The sequence below is a fragment of the Lucilia sericata genome, unplaced genomic scaffold (genome assembly GCF_015586225.1).
Source record: "Lucilia sericata isolate MDLA Ls3-8-SP2 unplaced genomic scaffold, ASM1558622v1 Contig000507F_arrow, whole genome shotgun sequence".
Taxonomy (NCBI): domain Eukaryota; kingdom Metazoa; phylum Arthropoda; class Insecta; order Diptera; family Calliphoridae; genus Lucilia; species Lucilia sericata.
The window spans coordinates 46,919-66,767 of NW_023994521.1; the positions used below are offsets into that span (position 1 = coordinate 46,919).

The window sequence follows — 19,849 nt, forward strand, 5'->3', positions numbered from 1 at the left end:
CTTAAAGAGCCTTAAAAGGATAAAAAGGTGTTTGACAGGAACCACTTCTATTTAATATACATAATTCTGGACATGATCTTTGAAAGACCTTGATCCAGACCGTACATGTCTACTGGTGCGCAGCTACTTAAATCTAGAGGCGGAATTACGAAGCGTAACGCTGGCGGTGGAAACACTTGGTTTGAAAATTAATGTGTGGAAGACAAAAATCTTATCAATACATCCTCTCGGGACTTATTTAAAACTGGTGCCAGAGAAATAGAAAATGTCAGCTAATTCTGTACTAATTCAGGGATTATTATCGCCCCTATTCAGCATTTAAATGGGAATCGAAATTTTCTCCGTTTGGCAACTTTGGTATTCTGCATTTCGATTCGACTCTCCGGCACATAAACAACAACAAAAACGTAGGTACGATCGTAACGCAGAATACACATATTCGTAAAGCATTAAAACGAATTGGAATTGCTTCTTCTTTTTCTTACGATTCAGTTTTTTGATGGAATAACTTTTTTTCGATCGTTGCGTAATCGAAATGCAGAATAGGGGTGTGGGATCGGATGAGGATATCGATAACACAGGCCAACAAATTTTAAATCCAGACCCCAATGAATACTTTTCTAAAAGTTGCTTTTTTAGACGTTGTAACAGCGCCAAAACAACTTTATTTATAGAAGATATCTCGAAGAAGAAAGAAGATATAAGGCCTCTATTTTAAAGGACTTTTAATGGACTTTCAAATGTCATACAACATTTTATAAATAAAGTTATCTTAGAGCTGTTACGACTTCCCAAAAGGCCCAAAAAAGGCGTTTTGTCAAACTTCAGGACACGATATCTCAACTCCCAAATGTGATGGTGAAAATCTAAGGTCAGGTCAGAAAAGTGTAAATTGGTCTCAAAGTTTTAACTTTTTCAAATTTTTTCGGCAAAGAGGTTGCATTTTGGCCGTGATCCACATTATACGCAAAGAAATGGCCAACAAATTTCATCTATTGACATTTAGAGAAGCAAATGGCGCTGGATTGGTCACACACTTAGAAGGTGGACTAACCTAACATCACTATAATTGTCACAAACTAGAATTTTCAAGGAATCAGAGAAGAGGACGCTTAGTCCCAGGATGATACAGATTGAGGCCCAAGTAAACCAAAATGCAAAGAGTTTGGGGAAGGAGTTGACATAAAAGAGTTACATACATATGTTCAAGAATTTAGACTGAGACCATATGTACCTTGTAGGAAGAGTGAGAACTAACGGATAATATAAGAAAAGTTGTGTAAGCTAAAAAACTTTTTATCAACTTTTGGTGGAGAGAGAGAGAGAAATAAATAAAATGTCCTCTGTGCTTGTCTATGTAAAAAAACTTTTAATCTGCTAACAGGAGAGGAAGAGGGAGACACTTTTGTGAGTTTATGCACGTGTGAAAGCAAGAGGAAATGCTCATGAGAGAACTCTGTGCCGATAATTGCTTAAAATTGATTTTCAAATTTGCGAGAGAGAGTTTTCAGATAAAAATTCGTGTATTCACTAATTTAAACACATTTTGCATTAAGGCTAAAAAATTTTTATATTTACTAAAAAATTTTTAACGTTTAATCAACATTCAAAACAATTTTATTTAGATAACATCTTCATGTTGAAAACAGTTCTTTATAATAAATAAATAAAAATTCTTAAACTTAATTAAGAAATGTCTTTAACAAAAACACAATCCACTAATTAAAAATTAGATTTAAATTAACTCTTCCTGTACTGTTTCTTTCTCTTCTGTTTTGGCAAATTTTTCATTAAAAAAATAAATTTTATTTTTTGAACAAAATAAGAGAAATCATTGTCTAAAACATACACCATTCAAAAGTTTTCTAAAACAATATTTTAAATGAATTCAACAGCCATAACAACGGAGCTACAACCGAGCGACCTTATGGTCTCAAACCATAATAATAGGAAAATGGGTATTAAAAAACCGGCTTTAAATAAAAACAGGAAAATTTACAACATTGAACATGACAGGAAATGTTCTAAATACTACAGCAAAATACTCATCATCAAACTCTTACAAAAAGGGAAGAACTAGACACAATATTTGCCAGAAAGTAAGAGAACAGGTTTGGAAAGTTTAGGGCAGTAACATCTAAAAGCACAAATAACTGAAACTGGATATTATTGATTCCCTGAGAAGCGAAAGTGCTTACTTGGACTTGGAACTTAACAAATTGGTGTTCACTTCAGTCTCATAATAGAAATTGGATTTCAGTAGCTTTTAACAAGTTATGAAAAGCACAAAAAGCTTTAAAGTTTCCAACTCTGCTAAAGCTGAAACAGGAACAGAATAGACATTTGTACTTAAACAACGTACATATTTCTCTTACAAACATCCTCATTAATATAAGTGTGTATGTGGCAGCAAGCATATGTATGTGTGTGTGTGTGTGTGTGTGTGTGTGACAACAAATGCTGCGGGCCAAAAACATTATTATTGTAATTAAACAATTCATGTTGTTAGCAACACTTTTCTTCTTCATCTAGTCTACTTAATGCCACATACTCTCATATATTGCGCTCTTTCACTCTTAAACAGACTTTTCTATATCCTGTTAAGGACAAAACAAACGCCCTCTTCAATACTTAGCAGTTTTAAGAAGAGTCATGGTATCCCTTTTCAGACGTTGGTTGACAAGTGAATTAAAAGTTTGTACACCTCGAACTACAGGGTACTTGTAACCATACCTAGACTAAGGATTTATTTTCATACACATTGCAAATATACATATGTATTTGTTCCTCACAAAATTCAAGTACAAGGTTAGAAAAAGGAAAGTATGTAAAGGATGGATGGTTGGTTGTTGCACTTGAGGCTGTTTAAATTGATGTTGTTGCTATCATCTACATAAGTATTTTCCTAATGTTAGTCCTGTTGTTTGTTTATTTGTATATGTATTTGTTGCCACCACGTATTGTCCTGAACAACAAACAACCGAAGCAGTAGTAGCAATAACAGTGTTAGCAACAACATAATTTAAATGGACATAAACAGTTTTGAAGCAAAATATTGTATGAATAGACAGGAAAGCTTCCATAACCCCACTAAAGTTTAAATATGACATTAAAAGAGGAGGCAGTCGACATTAAGGGGTGATGTTGACGGACAAGATTGGGTTTGGCGTAATGTTAGAATAATGGTAATTGAAAAATAGCATTTCTCTAATAATAAGCATTGCTTAAGGATGTAAATCCTTAGAAAAACATGCTGTTTAGCTAATGACTACAACAAAGACTTTAACATGGGTTGCGGTAATCTTGTTTCTTACGATTATCAAAAGGGGTGGTGGTTGGAAATTAAAGAATTAAATTACAATATTTTGTAACAATTTAAAATATTAAAGTGAGAAAAAAAATACTTCCTTAAATGAGTATATTTATTAGGATTAGAGGTATATCAATGCAACAAAATAAATATAGTCGTAATAAACTAGGCGAATAATGGACTCGACCAGCATTAAGGCTTTTTCTGACTGTTCAGTTCAGTTCTAGTTCAGTACAAGTTCAATTCTAGTTCAGTTCTAGTTCAGTTCTAGTTCAGTACTAGTTCAGTTCTAGTTCAGTTCTAGTTCAGTTCTAGTTCAGTTCTAGTTCAGTTCTAGTTCAGTTCTAGTTCAGTTCTAGTTCAGTTCTAGTTCAGTTCTAGTTCAGTTCCAGTTCAGTTCTAGTTCAGTTCTAGTTCAGTTCTAGTTCAGTTCTAGTTCAGTTCTAGTTCAGTTCTAGTCTAGTTCAGTTCTAGTTCAGTTCTAGTTCAGTTCTAGTTCAGTTCTAGTTCAGTTCTAGTTCAGTTCTAGTTCAGTTCTAGTTCAGTTCTAGTTCAGTTCTAGTTCAGTTCTAGTTCAGTTCTAGTTCAGTTCTAGTTTAGTTCAGTTCTAGTTCAGTTCTAGTTCAGTTCTAGTTCAGTTCTAGTTCAGTTCTAGTTCAGTTCTAGTTCAGTTCTAGTTCAGTTCTAGTTCAGTTCTAGTTCAGTTCTAGTTCAGTTCTAGTTCAGTTCTAGTTCAGTTCTAGTTCAGTTCTAGTTCAGTTCTAGTTCAGTTCTAGTTCTGTTCTAGTTCTGTTCTAGTTCAGTTCTAGTTCAGTTCTAGTCCAGTTATAATTTATCGGATAGCTAATCAGATCAAAGCAATTCGCAGTTCAGTTCTCTCTAGAACAGCCTTCTAAATTTGAACATTAATCGAAATAGTATTTTATTAATGCTTATTTTGCTATCATTACCATTCTTTGTTCTGTGTGTCTGTCTCGATAGTTTCTGCAAGATTGCAATATTTACTTTTGAGATACATACCTAGAAAAACTTAAACATTTTCTTAATATTTAATTTTAAATCAACAAAGAAAACTATAAAATAAATAAACTTTTGCTTTTATTTTCTTTAGTGTAAAATGAAAACAAGCTAACACACACGTACTAATGCCACAAGGTACTTTGTACGACACTCTCACTTAACGTTTTTCACAGATAAATCTTAGAAGTTCTTCTACAACATCTATCTATGCATGTAGTTGCATAGAAATAAATGTTTGCATAAATGTTGGAATAAAAGGCAAAGTTTCATGGGTATAATAAGATAATAATCGCAGACACAATGGCACCAGTTTGTATGCATATGCAGAAACATTTTCACACAAACACAAAACCCAATTGATCATTTTTCAAAAACATACACAAATATGTAGAATCTAGTTATATTTTAATATTGTCGCTCATTTTGATATCAATAGAGGCTTTACAGTCGTCATTATCATCTATTGTGGTTTGGTCAATTGGGTAAAATTTTCAACACATGCATACATTTAACAGCAAAGATGCTTACACGAGATTTGCTTCATAAAGCCTAAACGAAAGTTTCCCTCTGCAACAAGTCTAGTTCGTTTAAGTTTTTTTTTTTTTTTTTTTTGTAGCTGCCTAAGCGAGCAGATTCTCCACTGACACTGTACATTAACAATTTTGAAGGTTAGCATTTAGTTTTTATTGTTTTTTTTTTTTTTTTTTTTTTTGTTGCACAAACAAAACTGTTAAAGATATGTATAAAAACTTTTTATGTTGCATATTGTTTTAATTTGTTTAAAGTTTTTTATTTTTGCACATTTTTGCAGAAGACGTAGTCATAAAACTAGTAAATGCGTATTTTCTTGCAACATTTTTTTTTCTTCTGTTGCTGATGAAGAGATATTGTCATAGTTTATAATGATGCTATAATTTTCATCAGCAATTGTTGCAGCAGTAGCTGTATAAGACATCAACAATCCATAAAGTAAATGAGCAGGAAGATAGAGAGAAAGACGATAACACTTTTAACGGTATGAATGAAACTAATTTATAGTCATCAAAGTGTCGCTGCTGTTGTAGCTGGGGTGTTGCTGGTTGCTATTGCTACTGCCACAACTTTATTTCTTTGCCGAGTTAATTTCTTAATTGCAAAGTTAAATTAAGCGGTTACAATTTCTGCAGAATTTCGTATTTCTTTTCTGGCTTCTGTTTGCGAAAGCGGTAAACATTAAGGGACTATGTAAGAGATATTATAAAGTTTAAAATTTAATTATGTTTATTTAGTAAGAAGTAATTGAAAACAATGCAAAGAACTTATAAATATATTTTACAAAAGTAATTATGAAGGGATAATCTTTTTAATAAAAAAAAAGCTTAAAACTTTTTAGACTTACATAAAGGCACTTAAAATTAAAAACTGCAGCTATATATGTAGGTATTTTTAAGAAAATGTTTCAAATTGTATGAAACTGTTTGAAACGTACTAGTTCCGTAGCTAGTGGTAAGGAAACTTATTACTAAACTAGTGCATATGTGATATAAAATTATTAAAAAAATCGTTAAAATTTATAATGCATCACGTTCGTTACTCTTATACTCATGCCACTGTCAATTGAATTTGTTGTGACTGAAAGCGTCTTGTCACTTGACTCCTTCGACAGTTTTTCCTACGATGACATGAGACATGTGTAAAATTAAACGTGACTAGCTGCCAATGCAAGTGCATGGAAAATAAAATAGAAAATGTCATTTTTAACTGAGAAGGAAAGTGTATGTTAAAATGACATTTCAGACAGACAGCATACAGCAACAGTTTGGTAACTCAATTATAATGTCACATATGAGAAACAATTTTAAACAGCTGTATTGATTTGCAAGGTATTGAAAGATTCAATAGTGATGTTAATAACCTATATCTTTTTATTTTAATAATAAGTGTATCTGAACTAGAACTGAACTAGAACTGAACTAGAACTGAACTAGAACTGAACTAGAACTGAACTAGAACTGAACTAGAACTGAACTAGAACTGAACTAGAACTGAACTAGAACTGAACTAGAACTGAACTAGAACTGAACTAGAACTGAACTAGAACTGAACTAGAACTGAACTAGAACTGAACTAGAACTGAACTAGAACTGAACTAGAACTGAACTAGAACTGAACTAGAACTGAACTAGAACTGAACTAGAACTGAACTAGAACTGAACTAGAACTGAACTAGAACTGAACTAGAACTGAACTAGAACTGAACTAGAACTGAACTAGAACTGAACTAGAACTGAACTAGAACTGAACTAGAACTGAACTAGAACTGAACTAGAACTGAACTAGAACTGAACTAGAACTGAACTAGAACTGAACTAGAACTGAACTAGAACTGAACTAGAACTGAACTAGAACTGAACTAGAACTGAACTAGAACTGAACTAGAACTGAACTAGAACTGAACTAGAACTGAACTAGAACTGAACTAGAACTGAACTAGAACTGAACTAGAACTGAACTAGAACTGAACTAGAACTGAACTAGAACTGAACTAGAACTGAACTAGAACTGAACTAGAACTGAACTAGAACTGAACTAGAACTAGAACTGAACTAGAACTGAACTAGAACTGAACTAGAACTGAACTAGAACTGAACTAGAACTGAACTAGAACTGAACTAGAACTGAACTAGAACTGAACTAGAACTGAACTAGAACTGAACTAGAACTGAACTAGAACTAAACTAGAACTGAACTAGAACTGAACTAGAACTGAACTAGAACTGAACTAGAACTGAACTAGAACTGACTAGAACTGAACTAGAACTGAACTAGAAACTGAACTAGAACTGAACTAGAACTGAACTAGAACTGAACTAGAACTGAACTAGAACTGAACTAGAACTGAACTAGAACTGAACTAGAACTGAACTAGAACTGAACTAGAACTGAACTAGAACTGAACTAGAACTGAACTAGAACTGAACTAGAACTAGAACTAACTAGAACTGAACTAGAACTGAACTAGAACTGAACTAGAACTGAACGAGACTGAACTAGAACTGAACTAGAACTTGAACAGAACTGAACTAGAACTGAAACTAGAACTGAACTAGAACTGAACTAGAACTGAACTAGAACTGAACTAGAACTGAACTAGAACTGAACTAGAACTGAACTAGAACTGACTAGAACTGAACTAGAACTAGAACGTAGAACTGAACTAGAACTGAACTAGAACTGAACTAGAACTGAACTAGAACTGAACTAGAACTGAACTAGAACTGAACTAGAACTGAACTAGACTGAACTAGAACGGAAAACTAGAACTGAACTAGAACTGAACTAGAACTGAACTAGAACTGAACTAGAACTGAACTAGAACTGAACTACGAACTGAACTAGAACTGAACTAGAACTGAACTAGAACTGAACTAGAACTGAACTAGAACTGAACTAGAACTGAACTAGAACTGAAACTAGACTGAACTAGAACTGAATAGAACGAACTAGAACTGACTAGAACTGAACTAGAACTGAACTAGAACTGAACTAGAACTGAACTGAACTAGAACTGAATAGAACTGAACTAGAACTGAACTAGAACTGGAACTAGAAACTGAACTAGAACTAGAACTAGAACTGAAACTAGAAACTGAACCTATAACTGGAAGCTAGAACTGAACTAGAACTGAACTAGAACTGAACTAGAAACTGAACTAGAACTGAACTAGAACTGAACAGAACTGAACTAGAACTGAACTAGAAACTGAACTAGACTGAACTAGAAACTGAACTAGAACATGAACTAGGAACTGAACTAGAACTGAACTAGAAACTGAACTAGACTGAACTAGAACTGAACTAGAACTCAACTGACTACTGAACTAGAAATGAACTAGAACTGAACTAGAAACTGAACCTAGAATGAACTAGAACTGAACTAGAACTGAACTAGAACTGAACTAGAACTGAACTAGAACTAACTAGATGAACTAGAACTGAACTAGAACTGAACTAGGAACTGAACTAGAATGAACTAGAACGAACTAGAACTGAACTAGACGGAACTAGAAACTGAACTAGAAACTGAACTAGAACTGAACTAGAACTGAACTAGAACTGAACTACGTGAACTAGAACTGAACTAGAACTGACTAGAACTGAACTAGAACTGAACTAGAACTGAACTATAAATGAACTAGAACTGAATAGAACTGAACTAGAACGAACTAGAACTGAACTAGAACTGAACTAGAACTGAACTAGAACTGAACTAGAACTGAACTAGAACTGAACTAGAACTGAACTAGAACTGAACTAGAACTGAACTAGAACTGAACTAGAACTGAACTAGAACTGAACTAGAAACTGAACTAGAACTGAACTAGAACTGAACTAGAACTGAACTAGAACTGAACTAGAACTGAACTAGAACTGAACTAGAAACTGAACTAGAACTGAACTGCTGAACTAGAACTGAACTAGAACTGAACTAGAACTGAACTAGAACTGAACTAGAACTGAACTAGAACTGAACTAGAACTGAACTAGAACTGAACTAGAAACTGAACTAGAACTGAACTAGAACTGAACTAGAACTGAACTAGAACTGAACTAGAACTGAACTAGAACTGAACTAGAACTGAACTAGAACTGAACTAGAACTGAACTAGAACTAACTAAAACTGAACTAGAACTTAACTAGAACTGAACTAGAACTAAATTAGAATTTTTCAAAATATAACTATAATTTTGTTTTATTAAAGCATAATAACTCTTTTATAGATTTTTGACTAATAAGTTACTGTATTTGGTCTAGGATTTGTTTGTCTAATTTTTTTATTTAAATCCCTTAAAAATATGTTTTTGTTTCAGTTGATTACATTAATTAACCAGCAAAACTCCTCTGAAATATTTGTGTTTTTTGTTCCATTTGAGAAAAAAAATTAACAAACTTTAAATGAGCAAAATATGTTTTAAATACCAAAAAGGCCGAACCATACACTGTAAAGCTTAAAAAAACTATAGCTGTTGAAATTTAATCCCTTAAGGGATGTCCTTTATGAGCTTAGCACTAACAGAAGGACGGACAGACAGACAGACGTGGCAACAAATAAAACTAGAAAGAGAATTGTAAAATTTGTTGAAATATATTTTAAGGCATTTATCAAAATTGTGGATTTCTATTTTTCACAAATTGTATTCATTAGAATATTTTGTGAATAAATGTATGACTGGCAGCAGCAGGAGTGGTTGTTGGCTGGTGATTTTAATGCTGAGCGTCTGTTTTGAATTGATAAGGCAAAAAGTTAAAGTAAGCGAAATATTTTTTTGTGAATTTATTTTTTTCTATTTGGGTTATTTGTTGTTTGTCATGAATAATTGTTTGAATGAGTAAACGAATGCATAAAAGGGTATATAAATCTTACTTTTTTTTGGAATAACAAAGAAATAAGAAGACTGAGAAAAAAATGCCACACAACAAATGAACACCCTTAACAACATACAAAAATTAAAAAAGGAGAAAAGGACATAAGTAAACAAATTAAAGGAAAATATACGTTTTTATAAACATTAAAAATAATATTTTTACAACAAAATATTTTCACAATTACTTAAAGAAATTAGCTTTGAAAATAGTACTTGTGAACATCAAAAACCTATAAAGACAAAATGCTCGTTCATACTTTAAGTACTTTATTGTGTCATTTTATTTTTAGCCAGACACATAAACCATTTCGTTTGTTTGTCTATTTGTTTCGGTAAAAAAAATCAAATAAAAACCTCAAGAATACATTATTTAAGGCAATAAATTACAGCAACAAACAAAAATGAAGAAAATATAAAAGTTGCAAATCTCTATATATTCATGCCACATAAAGAAAACTGTTACTTAAAACAGCATATGCATGCGTAAGATGATGAGAATGATGATGCTGTTGGAGAAGAAATCTTTTGTCTTTTCATATTTTATGTTGCAGAATGGAACAACAATGTCTGCTCTTACATCCTTTTTGTGTTATTTTCTTGCAACATGGTAAAAGTTGTTAAAAACAATACACATAAACAACAAACAACTTTAAGTAGTTGAATAAGTTTATTATATTGTTGAAAATGTAATCATAATTTCTTTACTTTTATTCTTGTAGAACAAAACAACAGTATTAAAAGAAACTTGCAATAAAATGTAATGAAATGAATGAACAGGAAGAGAAGTAGAAAAACAAACAAAAATATGAGTAAAGTATCCTTGGCATAAATGAATTTTGTGGAAGGGTCACACATTGAAGTTGGAAACATGTTAGATTTTCCGTATGTAGAAATACATATTTTAAACTGAACTAAAACTGAACTAGACCTGAACTAGAATTGAACTAGAACTGAACTAGAACTGAACTAGAACTGAACTAGAACTGAACTAGAACTGAACTAGAACTGAACTAGAACTGAACTAGAACTGGACTAGAACTGAACTAGAACTGAACTAGAACTGAACTAGAATGAACTAGAACTGAACTAGAACTGAACTAGAACTGAACTAGAACTGAACTAGAACTGAACTAGAACTGAACTAGAACTGAACTAGAACTGAACTAGAACTGAACTAGAACTGAACTAGAACTGAACTAGAACTGAACTAGAACTGAACTAGAACTGAACTAGAACTGAACTAGAACTGAACTAGAACTGAACTAGAACTGAACTAGAACTGAACTAGAACTGAACTAGAACTGAACTAGAACTGAACTAGAACTGAACTAGAACTGAACTAGAACTGAACTAGAACTGAACTAGAACTGAACTAGAACTGAACTAGAACTGAACTAGAACTGAACTAGAACTGAACTAGAACTGAACTAGAACTGAACTAGAACTGAACTAGAACTGAACTAGAACTGAACTAGAACTGAACTAGAACTGAACTAGAACTGAACTAGAACTGCTGAACTAGAACTGAACTGAAACTGAACTAGAACTGAACTAGAACTGAACTAGAACTGAACTAGTACTGAACTAGAACTGAACTAGAACTGAACTAGAACTGAACCAGAACTGAACTAGAACTGAACTAGAACTGAACTAGAACTGAACTAGAACTGAACTAGAACTGAACTAGAACTGAACTAGAACTGAACTAGAACTGAACTAAAACTGAACTAGAACTGAACTAGAACTGAACTAGAACTGAACTAGAACTGAACTAGAACTGAAATAGAACTGAACTAGAACTGAAACTAGAACTGGACTATAACTGAACTAGAACTGGAATAGACTGAAACTAGAACTGAACTAGAACTGACTAGACTTAACTTACGAAACTGAACTAGAACTGAACTAGAACTGAACTAGAACTGAACTAGAAACTGAACTAGAAACTGTAACTAGAACTGAACTAAACTGAACTAGAACTGAACTAGAAACTGAACTAGAACTGAACTAGAACTGAACTAGAACTGAACTAGACAATGAATAGACTGAACTAGACCTGAACTAGAACTGAACTAGAACTGAACTGAACTGAACTGAACTGAACTAGAACTGAACTAGAACTGAACTAGAACTGAACTTAGAACTGAACTAGAACTGAACTAGAACTGAACTTAGAACTGAAACTAGAACGGAACTAGAACCTGAACTAGAACTGAACTAGAACTGAACTAGAAACTGAACTAAGAACTGAACTAGACTGACTAGAACTGGAACTAGAACTGAACTAGAACTGAACTAGAACTGAACTAGAACTGAAACTAAACTGAACTAGAACTGAACTAGAACTGAACTAGAACTGAACTAGAACTGAACTAGAACTGAACTAGAACTGAACTAGAACTGAACTAGAACTGAACTAGAACTGAACTAGAACTGAACTAGAACTGAACTAGAACTGAACTAGAACGAACTAGAACTGAACTAGAACTGAACTAGAAACTGAACTAGAACTGAACTAGAACTGAACTAGAACTGAACTAGAACTGAACTAGAACTGAATTAGAACTGAACTAGAACTGAACTAGAACTGAACTAGAACTGAACTAGAACTGAACTAGAACTGAACTAGAACTGAACTAGAACTGAACTAGAACTGAACTAGAACTGAACTAGAACTGAACTAGAACTGAACTAGAACTGAACTAGAACTGAACTAGAACTGAACTAGAACTGAACTAGAACTGAACTAGAACTGAACTAGAACTGAACTAGAACTGAACTAGAACTGAACTAGAACTGAACTAGAACTGAACTAGAACTGAACTAGAACTGAACTAGAACTGAACTAGAACTGAACTAGAACTGAACTAGAACTGAACTAGAACTGAACTAGAAGCTGAACTAGAACTGAACTAGAACTGAACTAGAACTGAACTAGAACTGAACTAGAACTGAACTAGAACTGAACTAGACTGAACTAGAAACTGAACTAGAACTGAACTAGAACTGAACTAGAACTGAACTAGAACTGAACTAGAACTGAACTAGAACTGAACTAGAACTGAACTAGAACTGAACTAGAACTGAACTAGAACTGAACTAGAACTGAACTAGAACTGAACTAGAATGAACTAGAACTGAACTAGACTGAACTAGTAACTGAACTAGAACTGAACTAGAACTGAACTAGACTGAACTAGGAACTGAACTAGAACTGAACTAGAACTGAACTAGAACTGAACTAGAACTGAACTAGAACTGAACTAGAACTGAACTAGAACTGAACTAGAACTGAACTAGAACTGAACTAGAACTGAACTAGACTGAACTAGAACTGAACTAGAACTGACTAGAACTGAACTAGAACTGAACTAGAACTGAACTAGAACTGAAAACTGAACTAGAACTGAACTAGAACTGAACTAGAACTGAACTAGAACTAGAACGAAACTAGAACTGAACTAGAACTGAACTAGAACTGAACTAGAACTGAACTAGAACTGAACTAGAACTGAACTAGAACTGAACTAGAACTGAACTAGAACTGAACTAGAACTGAACTAGAACTGAACTAGAACTGAACTAGAACTGAACTAGAACTGAACTAGAACTGAACTAGAACTGAACTAGAACTATACTAGAACTGAACTAGAAATGAACAAGAACTGAACTAGAATAGAACTAGAAATGAACAAGATATCGAAAACATCTATATATCGAAACATATAGTGTATCAGTTGCTCACTCAAAATATAAATAGACTGATTAAGCACTTTTTGAATATAGCGTCTCGATATAATATTCTTTTAATAATACTGATGTAAGAAAGACCATAGTAAACATAAACCATCCACCACAACATTTGTTAAATGTCTGCCAAAGAAAAAAAAAAAACATTCAACATTTCCTACGTGACGTCTTCATTTTCAGACCAGCAAAAAAGAGTCAAAAGGTGCCTGAATAATTTTAGCCATATACTCAAACTCCTAAACATGTGCCCAAGACAAACAGCAGACAACCAAATAACCATTTAACAACATGTTTAGACAACACCTAACCACCTGTTCCCCCAATGAAAGGAAAAAACTACAACTTAATAAAGAAAAAATCAATAAAAATATTATATGTATAGTATCTACAATTTTATAATAAAATATAAATTGTTTATAAGAAATGTGCAAAAAAGAATATATATAAATGGAAAATTGGCATTACACAGACATTAGTCTTTCCTAAACATATGGTGATTTTAGAAAGAAAAACAATAATTTTAATATTTATAATATTTGATCGTTTGCTGTATTTGCAAATAAACATTTGTGTTGTTTGATTTTTATTTTTTTACAAAAAAATATATTGTTTTTTTTTTTTTTTAATTTATGATTTATGTTTAAAAATTGTGTAAATATTTAAAGAGTAGTTTTGAAAATTTTATTAACATATTTGCTATCAGTGATGCCAAGTGTAGGGATTTTTCCCTTTTTTGTAGGGATTTTTTTCAAAAATTTCACGTGTAGGGAAAAAGGGAAAGATTTCTTACTATTGTCAAGTTGTAGGGATTTTTTCAATTTCATAGTTTTTATCAACTAAAAATATACTCTTTCATGTATTAAACTTTAAAATTAAAAATGAAATCAATTTTAAGTGTATCGTTAGTAAAAATTCCGCTTGTAATTTCTACAATATGTGTACCTACATATCCCTACAAGCCTGGCATAATCCAAAATTCGGGTTTCTTGAACTGACGTCTACAAAACATGCGACATACTAATATCTTTCATATATATTTATCAAATTTCTAATATGTCTATTATTTTCGATGTGAAAACGATTTTTTGTAAACGTAAAAACTAAAACCAACGTTTTCGTGAATATTAGACAACTAAAAATTGAATTTCAATTTAGATGAGAAACATATTAACCTCAACTATCTGAATTTGGATTTTTAAAATCCCTTAATTTGTTTAAAAGTTATCAAAGAAAATAGTTAAATGTCATTAAATATTCATATCCATTTTTCTTCAAACTACTTTTTTGGATTATGCCAATCCTGTAGGGCGATATATTCTGACTCCTTATAGATAGAGTAGTCGGGGGCTTAATGCAGTAACTCAGGATTGAAAAAAATAATTTCATGTTCTGAGAATTTATAAAAGTAAACCGCAAAAAGTAAACGCAAAAGTAAACCTTATTTAAAATAATTATATTAAATTTTATGACATTTTTTTGTTGGGAGCACATAAAATACATTTTTAACATCGAATCGTGATACTGCTATAAATCTCTTAATTGTCTTGTTTTTTTTAATCTTAACTGAAGAGTCAGGGTTGGAAGATTTGTATGATGTAAAATTGAAAGTAAAAAATTACAAATTTAAATTCTAGAAATTTCATTCCTAAAAATTAAAAAAAAATATATATATATATTATAAAACAGCTAATATTTTAGTTTTTTATGTTATTTTTGTATTTTTTTATGATAAACTTGGAAAAAAATTGAAAAAAGTAGTGTAGGGAAAAATGTAGGGAAAATAAAAAGTGGGTGTAGGGAAAAAAGGGATTTTTTCTCATAAGCGTAGGGATTTCTGAAAAATTCTCCTGGCATCACTGTTTGCTATCGTAACTGTCAGAGTCATATGGTCTAGCAAAAATTGCATTTTCGCAATGTGTTTACCCGTTTGAAAGTCTCTCTCTCTCGCTTTTAATAGAGCGATGCGTGAACACGATGCTCGTATAGTTTGATCTGTCTAGTTAAGTCGAGTTTCAAACCCTTGTGGCTGTGCTAGTTTGAAAACTTTTTACAAAGTGTTGTATAAGTTTTTCAGATCCTATAGTGCAAATGGACCAAAAATATTTAAATAATTTCCTTTCAAATTTACCTGCCAACACCTTCTGACTCACTTTAAAGATTTTTTTAGAATCTTAAAATATTTATTTTTTTCATGAATCACTGTTTGAGTCATTTTTCATATTTATTTATACATTAAAAAGTTATAAATATTTTGTGTATTTATTTGACATTTAGAAGCAAGAAAAAATTAAAATAATTTAAACTTTAACAAAAGGAGACCCATTTTATTTAAACTTGTAACATTTTCAAACCGAATGCAAAAAAAAGGTCAGTCAACCAACCTACTCCTGCAAAAAAAGGTAAAATTATAACATTTACCTATATAGAAAATCCCCATTACCGTTATTTTTTTATGACAAGTGTCATTTACACAAATAAAGTAGAAATAATATCGACACCGACATAAAAAAAATATGAAACGTAAAAGTACAACATTGCCATTTAGAGTGGTATAAATAAATAGGAGTTTTTTGTTAACATTTTAAAAATGTTATTTTTAATAACAAAAATGTTTACAAACAAATGCCACACAGTGTACTTGTTAATACAATTCGGGCCAACAACTTGCAAACACTTTAAAACTATCTAACCACTTGTAAACACTTTAAATATTTAAATCCCATTCTAGTTTTTCTGTGTCATTTTATCATATCATGTTTATATGTATGTTTATAAAAATGCCATTTTCTAAAGAAAAAAAGGCAAAAACATTAAAATGATTTGTTTTATTTATAACACACTCTAAATACATAAAATAATTGCAGTAATATGAGATGCATTTTAAAATGATCTCAAACACGTGAAGTGTAGTCGTCACTCTGCCAGTACTTGTTTGCAGAAATGTGATCATTTTGTACAAAAATATAAAAAAATCTGAAACAAAAACATTGTTATAATAATGAAATTGGAATTGTTTGTCATTGAAAGTCCAACCGAATAGTGGAAATGTAGGCTGGTTAGGTTGGTGGCACTGGCTGGTTGTTACGAGTTTTGTTCATACATAGTTTTAAATTCATTTGAGAGATTGTACTGGTGACCATATTTATTCATTTGTTTACCATTAGAAGTGGTTTCCAATAACATACAATTTATAAAAGATATAATTATATATTCTAATGGGGTTAACATAGTAATTAAACAAACTTTAAGTTTACCTACATACATATTTTATAGGTCCCCAGCGGTTCGCAGGGACATTCCTGCACTACATATTTAACTTACCACTTAGAGTTATCCCTAGCCACCCGACTAGCCTTTGTACTTCACTTAATATATTACAAAGAGACAGTCAGAATTCTAGGCCAAAGCAGTCAATGCAATGAAATTTTTTCTTAAGTTTGTGTTTAAATTTCTAGTCTCTAGACTACTTGGGGACTGTAAAGTAGAGACAGAATCTGCTCTCGCTTACAAAGGGGACACTCACGTTTACGAAGAGTTCATTAGTGACGAAAGACAAATTAGAGGGACACTAGGGGACTATCTGTCTTTACTGTCGTTTACGAAGAATACATTCGTGAAGAAATACGTTTAGAGCCGACTAAGGCTAATCTGTTGGTTAGACGTATGTAAGTGGACATGACTGACTGCTAAGTCAAGGAATGCTTTGCCGTTTCTCTTCACTCGACAGTTGTCAAGATGGAATAAAAAATTAACTTTTTCAACAAGATACTTTCGGAATTTGTAACCACGATACGATTTCTGTTGTATTCCATTCTCAATATAAATAATATTTCAGCCGTACATCAACATCTATTAGGACCCTATGGTGGGTTTTTATCAGACAGACCTACGGCCATGTCGAAAATGGTTGTTTGTAGAATCACAATAAACCCATATTTGATCTAAAAGAAGACTGCTTGAAGTTTTTTGTAAATGGTAAGTGACCAACCTTTAGACCAACCTTTCTATAGAAACTAACTAACTAAATAACGAAACGAACAAACTAACGACAAACGAAACGAACGAAAAGAACGAACGAACGAACGAACGAACGAACTAACGGAACGAACGAACGAACTAACGAACTAACGAACGAACTGAACGAAACTAACGAACGAAACTAACGACCGAACGAAACGAAACGAACTAACGGAACGAAACGAACGAACGAAAGAAAGACGAAAGAACTAACGAACGAACTAACTAACTACTAACTAACTAACTAACTAACTAACCTAACTAACTACTAACTAAACTAACTACTACTAACTAACTAACTAACTACACTAACTACTAACTAACTAACTAACTAACTAACTAACTAACTAACTAACTAACTAACTAACTAACTAACTAACTAACTAACTAACTAACTAACTAACTAACTAACTAACTAACTACTAACTACTAACTACTAACTAGCTAACTAACTAACTAGCTACTAGCTAACTAACTACTAACTAACTAACTAACTAACTAACTAACTAACTAACTAACTAACTAACTAACTAACTAACTAACTAACTAACTAACTAACTAACTAACTAGCTAGCTAGCTAACAACTAACTAACTAACTAACTAACTAACTAACTAACTAGCTAGCTAGCTAACTAACTAACTAACTAACTAACTAACTAACTAGCTAGCTAGCTAACTAACTAACCAAATATGATTGAACCGAGAAAATCACTCGACTTGATGTCCCATATGTATCAGTGTTGATCACTTCTGCAGAATACTGCTTAAGTTTCTTAACCTCTCTATTGAAATTTATTTTATAAGTTTTCTTCAAACCAATATAGAAACTTTCAAAATTCCATAATTTTCAAAACACTACTTTTTTCCATTAGTTTTATTACTTATACCCAACAAAATCCAACTTTCTAAAGGAAATTACCAATAATTATTGACTTAATTTTTGTTGTAATTTAAAAAAAATTTCGCTTAAAATTGATTATTAAAAATATCTTTAAATCCACAACAACTTGTTTAATTACTGCAGTAGTTTCTCTCCATATCACTTAAGATTAGTTTTATGGAATTTCCATTTCCTTAATGTAAACATTTCTCAAATATTAACAGACTTTAATATAGTAAATGACTTGTAAAACTATTGGAAATTAGTAAGAGGCACTTTAGCAAAAAAAATAAAAAAGTAAAAAAATTACAAACAATTATGTATTTACAAATACAAGAAACCATAAATATTTGTTTTAAATAAAAAAAACTACCGTAAATTCTAATAAAATATAGAGGCGCCATGTAATACTATATTAAAATTGAACCAAAAACCAAATAAGTGGATCATAAACGACTATAAGATACCTCTGCAACTATACTCAGACCTATAGTTTGATTTAAAGGTTTACATGGAAAGACGGACATATAGCAACTAAAATACTTAAATGCCGGATGTAAAATCACAATTTGTATGTGTTACAAACGCATAATACCCTCCCCACTATAGAGCAAACTCAAATCTCTATACCTTCTCAAACATCCTTAAGAAATCTGTTAAAGTACAACAACTATAGATGACAATAAAAACTAGAAGTTGTAATAAAAAACACGAAAACAGCAAAAACAACATATTTTGATTGTTGTTGTTGTTTTATTGTTTTGACCACCAAACCCAGACACACAAACATACAAAAGTAGTTTAAGAACATTCGCAGCAAAAAAAGGAAGAAATGAAAAAGAAATCATGGAGCTGATACGAAGTGACACATTAATGAGAATAGATGGGAATACATGCAGGACGCATACAAAAACATTTATTGTATTTCTTTAAGAATGAAAAAAAAAAAAAAAACAACAAATATTGTAGCTTTTAAATGCAATAGGAGCCAGACTAATGATTCAAAAACAGAAATAAACACAATAAATGTTTAAGATGACTAAAAAGGAAGGGAGACGACGACGGTCAAGCAGACAGACATCTGCAACCATATCTGTATATGTTTGGTTTTTTTTTCCTGTGTAATGTTTGTAATGATAATGACAATGAGACAATAATGGTTATAAAAGTTATGTTCTTCATTTTTGGCGCTAAAGTACTTACTACTCGTATTTACGTAGTAATACTCATCGTACTTATAAGATTGAAAGTAATAAAAGATTATATTGTTTTGTTGCTAAAATAAATGCTGGTTTACTATGAGGAGCGTATCAAAATCAAAACGAAATCAGTTTTCTATATTCAATGGCAACGAATCTTTAAAAGCCTCTACTATTAAAAGATATCATGTTTCATGGAAAGTTTGATTCATTCTAGCAAAAATTTGATAATTAATTACTCATCAACTTAGTTTCAATGACTACTT

At 31.8% G+C, this 19,849-nt stretch overlaps 1 protein-coding gene across 3 annotated transcripts in view; it reads right to left on the minus strand.

Annotated features, from left to right (window-relative positions):
* LOC119605663 (E3 ubiquitin-protein ligase TRIM9) overlaps window positions 1–19,849 on the minus strand; it is a 233,776-nt gene that overhangs the window by 24,392 nt on the left and 189,535 nt on the right. The gene's annotated exons all lie outside the window — the stretch shown is intronic.